This window comes from Nerophis ophidion, linkage group LG04 (assembly GCF_033978795.1).
Source record: "Nerophis ophidion isolate RoL-2023_Sa linkage group LG04, RoL_Noph_v1.0, whole genome shotgun sequence".
In the NCBI taxonomy this organism is placed as follows: Eukaryota; Metazoa; Chordata; class Actinopteri; order Syngnathiformes; family Syngnathidae; genus Nerophis; species Nerophis ophidion.
In genome coordinates this window covers 68,998,308-69,011,902 of record NC_084614.1, presented here as the reverse complement: position 1 = coordinate 69,011,902, position 13,595 = coordinate 68,998,308, and the positions used below count along the sequence as shown (strand labels likewise).

The 13,595-nt window shown below is 40.1% G+C and overlaps 1 protein-coding gene across 3 annotated transcripts in view; it reads right to left on the bottom strand.

The window, feature by feature from the left end:
* doc2b (double C2-like domains, beta) overlaps positions 1–13,595 on the bottom strand; it is a 307,871-nt gene that overhangs the window by 257,061 nt on the left and 37,215 nt on the right. The gene's annotated exons all lie outside the window — the stretch shown is intronic.

Here is a 13,595-nt window from a genome sequence, read left to right as displayed (position 1 = left end):
TTGAAGTGTACCTATGATGAAAATTACAGACCTCTGTCATCTTTTTAAGTGGGAGAACTTGCACAATCAGTGGCTGACTAAATACTTTTTTGCCCCACTGTATGTAGTTTGATCGTTTTCCTCGACTGATTTACTAAAGACATGTTTTTTTTTTTTTTTTTTTATATATGTAGCATATAAAGATACAAAGAATTGCTATTGCAACATCTAGAGGACACATTTAGAAAAGGAGTTTCTTTCATTCAGAAATTTCGGCTCAGTTTTATACTTATCAAACTTATCCCGTGGGCCGGATCAAACCTGATCCGGCGCACGGGCCTTACGTTTGAAACCCCTGGTTTATACGGAGCAGAGCAAGCAGGAGGTGCACAGTAAAGTAGGGCTGCGACTCCTCCCATTTTATGTCTTCTGCTTCGAACACATGGTGATTTGGCACCCACATTTCCAAGGAGACACAGAGCACTGAGCGTTCCAAGAAAAACAATCATCCTCTTATATATTCACGGAAGTGGATGGGGAAACCACATATGTTTGTGAGCAGGTTTCCTCTGTAATGAGGATCAATACAAGGCTCTCTCGCACCAGCACTTGAGTGACATCCCAAAATTGTCTTCCACTCAAGATGTGACACGTGATATTGATAAACTTCTGAAAGCTAAAAGATGCCAGGTTTCAGGAGTGCAATAAATAATTGGTAACCCCACTTAATGCTGCATGAGACACTGCACCTCGACGTGGTTCTGTGAAATTGTTTGTCTTCTGTGGAAATGTATTGAAGAAAGTGAAAAGTGTGTGATTTACTGCAATACTGTCAGTCTCTGAGGTTCTTGCCTTTTGGTTTGTTGAAATAGTTCATGCATTGCAAAGCTTTTACTTTTCTATCCATACACAGTGATGCCGAGAAAGCAGTAACTCAATCCTCTTGAATAGTGAGTTGTATAACAGTTTTTACCTCAGTTAGTATGGTTTGTTGAGTTAGCACAGGATTAGTATGTAGAAATGACAAATGAGATATTGGATACCTAAAAAAACGTATTTATTTATTGTGTTCAATCCAAGATACTGTTACTTACAGTTTAATTGTTCTGTAGATACACTAAGTTCTAGGCGTGTAACGGTACACAAAAATTTCGGTTCGGTACGTACCTTGGTTTAGAGGTCACGTTTCGGTTCATTTTCGGTACAGTAAGAAAATAACAAAATATAATTTTGTTTGGTTATTTATTTACCAAATTTGTTAACAATGGCTTTATCCTTTTACCATTGGGAACACTAATAACACGTTAATCAACATTAAACTGCCTCAAATTGTTGTTCGGATTAAATAAAATGACAAAACTTTTCTTCTACATATAAAAAGTGCAACATTAAACAGTGTCAAGTCAACTCCTCATGCTTAATTTATTACAGCATTTGGGAAGCCTGTAGTTGATTTTTATTATGTAAATATTATATTTCTATCAACCTGTGATAGCAGGGACCCTGCCATTCAAAGCTTTTCTGTCCGTAAAAAAAAACACACACACACACACCGTAAAATGAGCTAATTAGCCTTCACCTCAAGCCAGAACTGAGCTGAGCTGCAGTTTAAGTTTCTAGAAGGTCAACTGGGAGGTGTTATCATTTGGGGAGAGTACGCTGCCTATGCTCACCTGCTAAACACCTATCTGCTCGACGTTGAAGCATTTACTACATGCGCTCTGAATACGCATTGCGGATTGGCTGTTACCGCTCTGAATACGCACTGCTGATTGGCTGTTACCTCTATGTAACCAATCAAATGGTTGTGTGGGTGGGACAATGCTGGGTGCTGAGACAGAGGCAGAAGAAGCAAAGCAGCTTGTTAAGACTTTAGCTTAGAAACTCATTCGGTACACCCCCGTACCGAAACGGTTCGATACAAATACATGTACCGTTACCCCCCCTCCTAAGTTCATTGTGTTTTTGCAGCTGTAACAACCACTGGGCCACTTCATTAGGTACACCCACGCTATAGCTTCAATTTCTTCTTCAATTTCGTTTTCGCTATCTGCCACCATACTCCGACCATCTGTTTCAATACATTCGTAATCTGTTAAATCGCTTAAGCCGCTGAAATCCGAGTCTGAATCAGAGCTAATGTCGCTATATCTTGCTGTGATAACCGCCATGTTGTTTGTATTGGCAGCCCTGTATGACGTCACAGGGAAATGGATAGTGGTTTCGAAGATAGCGAAAATAAGGCACTTTAAAGCTTTATTTAGGGATATCCCGGGACCGGTAACATTTTGAAAAAAACTTCAAAAAATACAACAAGCCACTGGGAACTGATTTTTATTGTTTTTAACCCTTTTGAAATTGTGATAATGTTCCCCTTTAAGACCAGGGGAGACAGGGCCTTCTCTGTGGTCGGCCCTAAGCTCTGGAACACTCTACCCCTCCATGTTCAAACTGCTCCCACAGTGGAGTGTTTTAAGTCTCGTCTTAAGACCCATTTTTATTCTCTGGCTTTTAACACTATGTGAGTTGTGTGGTCCTCTGTGTTTTAACATTTTGATTTCTATTTACTGTTTTAATTGGTTTCACCCTTAAAATCGTTTTTAATCATTTTTTATATTGGTTTTATTTTTATTTTTTGTTTTTATTCAGTCATTGGTGGAGCTCAGGATAGTATTTGAATGTTTTTAATATTGTTGTGCAGCACTTTGGAAATATTTTGTTGTTTAAATGTGCTATATAAATAAAGTGGATTGGATTGGACTGTTTCTATTTCACCATAAAATAAATCCAATTCTACAAATTAATTTTTTTTACATCCTGTTTGACACGTTTAGTAAAAATAAAACCGCGTAGTTGTAACTTCCGGTCCTCGCTCACAGTATGTTGTTTTTACGCCTCTAGTCTGCAACCAGGGCTGGTGGGAAGTGATATTTATTTGGCCTCGATGTATTTTATTTATTTATTTATTTTTTGCCGTACTGAAGCTTCCAAATCACCGCTAAGGGCTTTTCTGAGCTATGTCGCTCAATAATTGCCATAAAGCCAGGATGGAACATGTCTTACTTTTTGTTTTGTTTTGTGTACGTGCGCTGACAGCGCTATTGTGTAAGGACCGACGAAAAAAAAAAAAAAAAGAAATGGTCTCGCGGAAAATTGATGAGTCAGAATGCAGAGAGAGAGATAAAAAGATACAAGGCAGCAGGGGTGGGAACCTCGGGGGCCGGCAGCATCGGTTCTGGGAAAAAGGTGCGAGGACGACGGCGCTATTGCGTTGGCAATGATTGTTTGTAGCACCGTGTGCAATATTTGTCCCGCTGCTTTGTGCGCTGACACATTTCTTACCCGCTGGGATGAACAGCAATGCTAATCAATCTTTGTGCTCGTGTGTGCTGTTTTTGTTTTTTGTTCCCCACCAGCCGAGCTACCTGTTGGACACTCTGGTACACACTACACGTGTGTGAAGGAGGTATTGCGAGTACTCATCCGGACGTCCACGTTTCCCTGTTTTTGATGTGGCTCACTTGGCTGCGGAACAATAGTCACTTTGTCAAGGCTGCAACACCTGGCTTTCGCTGTAGGAAAGAAAAAAAAAAGGCCTAAAAGCAATCAGAAGTAATGATGAGTGCCAATTTTGTAGCATGAACGCCAGCAGTGTCTCACAATTGTCAATATTATAGAAAGTAGGGTTTTCCCCATACCAATATTTTGGTGTGGAGACCAAAATGTATTCAGATACTTTTCGATACACAAAATAATGTCATTTATTCTAACAGAAAATCTAATTTAAAAAAATAATGAAACATGCTTTGTATTGCAATCAAAGAACATGCAAACATACATAATAAATAAAAATAACATAACATGACATTACACATATACAGTGGGGCAAAAAAGTATTTAGTCAGCCACCGATTGTGCAAGTTGTCCCACTTAAAATGATGACAGAGGTCTGTAATTTTCATCATAGGTACACTTCAACTGTGAGAGACAGAATGTGAAAACAAAATCCAGGAAATCACATTATAGGAATTTTAAAAAAGGTATTTGTAAAATTATCGTGGAAAAAAAGTATTTTGTCAACCATTCAAAGCTCTCACTGTTGGAAGGAGGTTTCAAAATCTCACAATACATGGCCCCATTCATTATTTCCTTAACATGGATCAATCGTCCTGTCCCCTTAGCAGAAAAACAGCCCTAAAGCATGATGTTTCCACCCCCATGCTTCACAGTAGGTATGGTGTTCTTGGGATGCAACTCAGTATTCTTCTTCCTCCAAACACGACGAGTTGCGTTTATACTAAAATGGATACATGGATGATACAGCAGAGGATTGGGAGAATGTCAGATGAAACCAAAATAGAACTTTTTGGTATAAACTCAACTCGTCGTGTTTGGAGGAAGAAGAATACTGAGTTGCATCCCATGAACACCAAACCTACTGTGAAGCATGGGGGTGGAAACATCATGCTTTGGGGCTGTTTTTCTGCTAAGGGGAAAGGACGATTGATCCGTGTTAAAGGGGAACATTATCACAATTTCAAAAGGGTTAAAAACAATAAAAATCAGTTGTCAGTGGCCTGTTTTATTTTTCGAAGTTTTTAAAAAAATTTTACACCTCCCGGAATATCCCGAAAAAAAGTTTTAAAGTTCTTGATTTTCGCTTTTTGTGGTGCGACTGTCCATTTCCCTGTGACGTCATACAGGGCTGCCAATACAAACAACATGGCGGTTATCACAGCAAGATATAGCTACATTAGCTCGGATTCAGACTCGGATTTCAGCGGTTTAAGCGTATCAACATACGCATGTATTGAAACAGATGGTCGGAGTATGGAGGCAGATAGCGAAAACGAAATTGAAGAAGAGATTGAAGCTATTGAGCGAATAGCTATCGACGCTATTCGGCCATAGCATGGGTGTACCTAATGAAGTGGCCCATAGCATGACTGCCTTATTAGCATCGCCGGTAAAATGTGCAGACCAAACGATCAGGACTTTTGCATCTTATGACACTGGAGCAACTTAAATCCGTCGATTGGTAAGGGTTTGTTTCGCATTAAATGTGGGTATCTAGTTTCAAATGTACATATACCTAGCGTAAATAGCATGTGAGCATCGATTAGCCGGCAGTCACCCCGCGACCAAATATGTCTGATTAGCACATAAGTCAACATCATCAACAAAACTCACCTTTGTGATTTCGTTCACTTAATCGTTGCAAATGCATCTGCAGGTTATCCACACATCTCTGTGCCATGTCTGTCTTAGCATCGACGGTAAAATGTGCAGACAGTCTGGCAAATTTAATGGGGGTCTGGCGGCAGATTTCTTGCCAGTGGTGCAACTTCTATCCCTCCCTGTTAGTGTTAGACCCTCCGACAACACAACGACGAGGCATGATGTCTCCAAGGTTCCAAAATATAGTCGAAAAACGGAAAATAACAGAGCTGAGACCCGGTGTTTGGAATATGAAAATGAATATGGCGGGTGTGTTACCTCGGTGACGTCACGTTCTGACGTCATTGCTAAAACACCGATAAACAGAAAGGCGTTTAATTTGCCAAAATTCACCCATTTAGAGTTCGGAAATCGGTAAAAAAAATACATGGTCTTTTTTCTGCAACATCAAGGTATATATTGACGCTTGCATAGGTTTGGTGATAATGTTCCCCTTTAAGGAAAGAATGAATGGGGCCATGTATCGTGAGATTTTGAGCCAAAACCTCCTTCCATCAGTGAGAGCTTTGAACGGTTGACCAAATACTTATTTTCCACCACAGTTGAAGTGTACCTATGATGAAAATTACAGACCTTGTCATCATTTTAAGTGGGAGAACTAGCACAATCGGTGGCTGACTAAATACTTTTTTGCCCCACTGTATGTCATTATTGTGGGACTGGGTGTATCGATATACTCGATATATCGCGGGTTTGTCTCTTTGCGATGTAGAAAATGACTATATCGTGATATTTGAGTATACATTCTCACGCAGTTGCTTTTAGCTGCGGGCATTACACTACAGGCTCTTCTCACTCTTTCTTGTCTCTCCTTCTCACAGAGACATAAAACAAGCGCACCTTCTTACATACATCAGGCGTGCCATGTCACACGCCCTCCCCGAGCAGAGAGGTAGCGACATGGGTAACATTAGCTGCGATGATAACGGTGTGTTGTGAGTGGTAATACGAGAGAGAGAGAAGGTGCGGATCTGGTAATAAATGAAGGAATAATTAATTCCCAAGAAAAACAGCACGGGGTGCATCATCTGGCGGTGGTTTGGCTTCAAGCGGGAATATGTTCAACATTTATGCGACAGAAGCGTTGCTACAAAAAGTAGCAGCAATGCTAATTTGAAGCATCATTTGAAGAGTCACCCGCTCGAGAATGAAGAGTGCTTCAAAATGTGCATGTCAACATCTCCGTAGGACATACACTATTTGATATGCAGCTTGTTTTTATATGACACTTATTGAAATATCTTGTGTGACATCATGCACAAAAGTGCACTGTATATGTTTTTAACTATTGTAGTGGCGTTCTGTACAAAAAGTCCACTTTAATTTAGAGTTGTTTTGATTTGTCATCTTAGTGACATCATGCACAAAAGTACACTAATAGCTTGTTTTAACATGTCTCTGAAAATCTTACACTTTCTGTTTTGAAATGACATGAATGTTTGTGCCACTGCTTAATAACTGTTTAATAAATACAGTTTTGGTCAATTGACTTAGTTGTGATTTCCCTCTCTGCAAGAAAGTTTAAAGGCCTACTGAAACCCACTACTACCCACCACGCAGTTTGATTGTATAAATATCAATGATGAAATATTAACATTGCAACACATGCCAATACGGCCTTTATAGTTTACTAAATTGCAATTAAAAATTTCCCGGGACTTTTTTCAAGAAAACGTCGCGTAATGATGTGTACGCGTGACGTCACGGGCTGTTATGAAATGAGCGCTGAACACACACACAGCTAAAAGTCGTCTGCTTTAACGGCACAGTATTTTGGACATCTGTGTTGCAGAATTTTTTGCAATTTGTTCAATTAATATTGGAGAAGTCAAAGTAGAAAGATGTAGTTGGGAAGCTTTAGCCACGCAAACACACGGTGATTCCTTGTTTAAAATTCACAGAGGTGAAGCGTTACTATGGATCACAGCGGACATGGATCCCGACCACTTGTCAACCAGCAGGTTTCGGTGAGAAAAGTGTGGTTAAAAAGACGCTACTTACCGGATATCAGCTGAGCTTGCGCCTTCCGTACAGCTGCCGTCGACTTCCCCGAGACACTGCGCGTCAACACCCGGCCGTGGACGTACACTTCCGACTATCAGGTACTGTTAAGATCACTAAAACACTAGCAACACAATAGAAAGATAAGGGATTTCCCAGAATTATCCAAGTAAATGTCTCAAAAAACATATGAATCCGTCTCAATGCAACGCGATTGCAATTGCGTTTTTTTTTTTTTCCTAGTCCGTCGCTATCAATATCCTCAAACACGAATCTTTCATCCTCGCTCAAATTAATGGGGAAAGTGTCGTTTTCTCGGTCCGAATAGCGCTTTTTGTTGGAGGCTCCCATTAAAAACAATGTGAATATGTGAGGAGCCATCACACGGGTGACGTCATCGTCTGCGACTTCCGGTAGAGGCAGGGCTTTTCTCTTAGCACCGGAAGTTGCAAACTTTATCCTGGATGTTCTCTACTAAATCCTTTCAGCAAAAATATGGCAATATTGCGAAATGATCAAGTATGACACATAGAATGGACCTGCTATCCCCGTTTGAATAAGAAAATCTAATTTCAGTAGGCCTTTAATATATGCTAATTTTCTTAGATTTAATATATGCTAATTTTCTTTAGATTTTCTTATTCAAACGGGGATAGCAGGTCCATTCTATGTGTCATACTTGATCATTTCGCGATATTGCCATATTTTTGCTGAAAGGATTTAGTAGCGAACATCCACGATAAAGTTCGCAACTTTTGGTGCTGATAAAAAAAGCCTCGCCTTTACCGGAAGTCGCAGACGATGACGTCACAAGGGTGAGGGCTCCTCACGTCCTCACATTGTTTTTAATGGGAGCCTCCAGCAGCAAGAGCTATTCGGACCGAGAGAACGACAATTTCCCCATTAATTTGAGCGAGGATGAAAGATCTGTGGATGATGATATTAATAACGAAGGACTAGAAAAAAAAAAAAGATAAAATAAAATTAAAAGCGACGGCTCCGGGCGGCGGCAGTGTTAGCGTTTCAGATGTAATTAAACACATTTATTAGGATAATTCTGGAAGATCCCTTATCTGCTTATTGTTTTAATAGTGTTTTAGTGAAATTGTAAAGACATACCTGGAGGTCGGATGGCTGCGGTGAATACGCAGTGTCTCAGAGAGAAGCCGAGGAGCCAAGCTCACAGCTGCCTTTTAAAGAGCTACTGCAGGAGGACGAATAATCCAATGATATCTCCGGTAAGATACATATCACAATTTTCCCATCCAAAAACATGCTGGTTGACGTAGACAAAGATGTTCGCTTGACCGCTGTGTGTTAAAAACAAAGAAACACAGGCTGTGTCTCGGTGCTAAAAACAGCTGCAATACACCGCTTTCCACCAACAGCATTGTTCTTTATAGTCTCCATTATTAATTGAACAAATTGCAAAAGATTCAACAACACAGTGGTCCAAATTACTGTGTAATTATGCGATGAAAACAGACGACTTTTAGCCGTAACTGGTGCTGAGCTAATATTTCCTGACAGTCCGTGAGGTCACGCATCATCATTCCGCGACATTTACAACAAGAAACTCCACGGGAAATTTAGAATTGCAATTTAGTAAACTAAAAAGGCCGTATTGGCATGTGTTGCAATGTTAATATTTCATCATTGATATATAAACTATCGGACTGCGTGGTCGGTAGTAGTGGGTTTCAGTAGGCCTTTAATGCAGTATGAACAAGAATGTTTTAATGTAGACACATGGAATCCTCATACAATATTTATCGAGATATTGTGTATTGTGCCATTGCCTAAAAATATCGAGATATCAAAAAAAAAGGCCATATCGTCCAGCCCTACATTATTGTCTAAATACAATTGTTCAAGCAAGGGGGTGGAGCTGCATGAGTCCTGCCAGACACTGGGGAGCTGTGGTTCATTCCCCTCTACCTTCCCCCGCAAGGCACTTGGAGGTGTGTTTAGGGCAGGGGTGGGCATTACGTCGATCGCGATCGACTGGTCGATCTCGGAGGGTGTGTCAGTCGATCTCAAGCCAGGCATTAAAAAATATACATAAAAATGAGCAATCATCAATCATACCAAGACTTCACTTTCGTCAGTTGTTTGACATTCTCGGCACCCGAGGATCTTGTGAGATGACGCTGGCTGCTGCGAGCTCATATTTAAGAAAAAAATCACTAACAGGGCGGACGCAGAGAAACACATTTTATTTCTAGAGACTCCGTACCTACTGTCAAAACTCTAAAGACCGACTGCACAGTTCCTGTCTTCACCATAAAAGACCTGTTTCATCCTGCCTGTGCTAACAAAATAAGAGTCTCAGAAAGCTAGCGTGCACAAGCTAGCAAGCTACGGAGATTGATGCCAATGTATTTCTCCCCCGCCCTCAGCGACCGCTTTCTCACTTGCTTGCCCACCCGCACTCTCACTGACGTCACTCACCTGCTGCCAGACATTAAAGGGCCACACACATATGCTCATAACAAAGTGTTTAAAAACGAGTATGCAAGTTGGACAAATGAGATGCCAAATCCAACCACTTTCATGTGGTATTGGACAGAAAGGAGGACTTTTTTTTTTCCTCCATTTGAAAATGCGGACGTTATCAGCACCACTGTCTGATTCCAATCAATGCAAGTCATCAGAATCAAATACACCAACTTATATTCTTGTCTTCATGAAAGAAAGGAATCTATGTGTGTTAAACATGCTTGTATTATCATTAAACACCATTAACTTGTTAACAAAAATGTCTTTTTCGTAAATAAATAAATATAAATAGGAATGAGGTAGATCTCCTTGACTTGGTCAATTGAAAAGTAGCTCGCCTGCAGAAAAAGTGTGAGCGCCCCTGGTTTAGGGTCTTTAAGTGTTGGAAATCTGCTCAATTTCTGCTCCGCTTGCTGGAATTAGTGTTTCCCCTCTATGAACCGCGGCTACCCCAGTGCCGGCAGCCTCATAGCATGACATTACCACTACGCCTGGACAATTTTCTTGTGGCTTACTTGCGTTGCCGTGTATGTGTGTTGACAGCAGGAGTGATGTATGGTATCGACAGTCTTAAAAGGTCAAAAATGAATCGCCTTCGGTCTGCAGAATGAAGGCAAGACGTGAAGCCATCATTTGACCAAGCTCTCAATCAGACCTCGGACGAACACATGCAACCACAAAGATGCTCTATACCTTCTTGCCCAGCTCGGTCCAGAAGAGTCCGAGTTTAGTTTCTGGTCTTAATCTGAATTTCGATCAGGTGTACAACAAATGAAGTGCTTCGTATAGAGCAGGGGTAGGGAACCTGTGGCTCTTTTGATGACTGCATCTGGCTTTCAGATAAATCTTAGCTGGCATTGCTTAACGTGATGAGTAATGAATAATTCCGCTGTTAAACACAGTGTTAAAAATAACATTCAAAAGATAAGACATTCTCAAGCATTTTAATCCAACCATCCATTTTCTATCGCACCTGTTCAAGAAGTCTCATTAATGGTGAGAAGTATTATATTTATTATTGGTTAGCTTTAGAATAAGTGAATTATATTGTGAAGTGAATTATATTTATATAGCACTTTTTCTCTAGTGACTCAAAGCGCTTTACATTGTGAAACCCAATATCTAAGTTACATTTAAACCAGTGTGGGTGGCACTGGGAGAAGGTGGGTAAAGTGTCTTGCCCAAGGACACAACGGCAGTGACTAGGATGGCGGAAGCAGGGATTGAACCTGGAACCCTCAAGTTGCTGGCACGGCCACTCTACCATCCGAGATGTACCGCCCCAATAACAATGTTATTAAAAAGAATAAGAGACTTGTTATTCTTTAAAAATGTTGGTCTTACTTAAAAATGCACGCATTTAATTGTATTCAGTGTTAAAAATATTATATGGCTCTCACGGAAATACATTTTAAATTATTTGGCTTTCATGGCTCTCTCGGCCAAAAAGGTTCCCGACCCCTGGTATAGAGGCTTGACATTTCGGGTAGAAAATATGCTTCCAATGCAGAGCTCAAAAACTGATTCATAATGTGATAACGATAGAACTGAAAGTAGGTAAATGTACTTGGCTGGTCAGTACAATACGGCGAAGTCTCAGTTTTATGTTTCACCAATAACTTCTTTCTCACTCGAGAAACACACAAAAACCACAGCATCAAATAATAAAACTGCACCTTCACAGAAAAATGTGCTTTTTGTTGCCTTCAGAATTCATTTTATTTTACTAACGCTCCCTGAGAAGATGACTAAAGCTCTATAGAAGCTCCGGAGCCATGGATCTTGCGTGTGTGTGTGTGATATTTCCGTATGTTTCCATAGGCCAAACGGCTTGCATATTCAATAGGACTGGCATGCTCAGACATAATGCCCACTAAATGTCATCAGATACATCAGAAAGTCCACACTTTGCAATATATGCCACTTCGGATAGAATAACTAATTTCCTCCCCGATCCCTCAGCCCCCTACTGTGTTACATACTAACTAAAACCGCAACTTTTAAACACTTTAACCAAGAGGAGACTAAGGACTAATACTAGAAATACCAGATTCCACCAGACATTAGTAATAGTGGCTTATGCCAATAGGTCAATGGGGAGTAGAAGTTAAGGTAGGGCTGGGCCGATTAAATGATATTAATATGTATTGCCACACAATCAAAATCTGTTTGATAAAACATTTTTTATATACAAACCCAAAACCAGTGAAGTTGGCACGTTGTTTAAATCGTAAATAAAAACAGAATACAATGATTTGCAAATCATTTTCAACCTATATTCAATTGAATAGACTTCAAAGACAAGATACTTAGCGTTCGAAGTGGAAAACTTAGTTATTTTTTGCAAATATTAGCTCATTTGGAATTTGATGCCTGCAACATATGTCAAAAAAGTTGGCACAAGTGGCAAAAAGACTGAGAAAGTTGAGGAATGCTTATCAAACACTTATGTGGAACATCCCTCGGGTGAACGGGCTAATTGGGATCAGGTGCGTGCCATGATTGGGTATAAAAGCAACTTCCATAAAATGCTCAGTCATTCACAAACAAGGATGGGGCGAGGGTCGCTACTTTGTGAACAAATTTGTGAACAAATTGTCGAACAGTTTAAGAACAACATTTCTCAACCAGCTATTTATTGCAAGGAATTTAGGGATCTCACCATCTACGGTCCGTAATATCATCAAAAGGTTCAGAGAATCTGGAGAAATCACTGCACATAAGTGATGATATTACGGACCTTCGATCCCTCAGACGGTACTGCATCAAAATGCGAGTGTGTAAAAGATATCACCACATGGGTTCAAGAACACTTCAGAAAACCAATGTCAGTAACTACAGTTTGTCGCTACATCTGTAAGTGCAAGTTAAAACTCTTCTTTGCAATGTGAAAGCCATTTATCAACAACACCCAGAAACGCCTTCTTCTTCGCTGGGCCAGAGCTCATTTAAAAGGGACTAATGCAAAGTGGAAAAATGTTCTGTGGTTTGACGAGTCCACATTTCAAATTGTTTTTGGAAACTGTGGATGTCTTGTCCTCCGGACCAAAGATGAAAAAAACCATCCGGATTGTTATAGGCGCAAAGTTCAAAACCCAGCATCTGTGGTGGTATGGAGTGTATTAGTCCCCAAGGCATGGGTAAAGTTAAAGTTAAAGTTAAAGTACCACTAATAGTCACACAACAATTAAATATTCAAACAGTGTTACTGTTCAAACTGTTTGTTACAGTGGCCAAAAAATATGAAATATACTTTTTAAATAAAACCTCTGCACTGTTTTTAATGAACATTTAGGCCTACTAGGCTACTGTATTTTAATTTTTGTCATTGTGGTGGTACTTGTAGATCCAATTGTTTTCTGAGGTGGTACTTGGTGGGGAAAAAGAAGTTTGAAAACCACTCCCTTATAGTAGATGTTAATCTAAAGAAGCCTCGGCGCTAACATACATCGGATGTTTTTTTGTTTTGTTTTACAATTTTTTAATTCATTGTACTTTTGTTCTTTAAGTCTCATTTTGAATCTCAATGGAATGCAAATGGTAGAATCTCTTTTGTCTAATCCAGAGGTCCCCAATCTTTTTGACGCGGGGGCCACACTGGGGTTAAAAAAATTTGTCATGGGGCCGGGGTGTGTGTGTTTGTGTGTGTGTGTGTGTGTGTGTGTATATATATTCTGAGCACGATGATGTCACGTTATCAATAGAAAAATGCATCTTTAGACTATATGATTTGCCTGAGCGGTAGAGTAGCAAGCGGTAGAAAATGGATTGGAAAGGATAATTTTTTTAAAATAATGATAAAAAATATACATACATAAAATTGGGAATCCCCGTGGGTTGGATTTTGTACGCTGGCCGGCCGTATCCGGGGACCACTG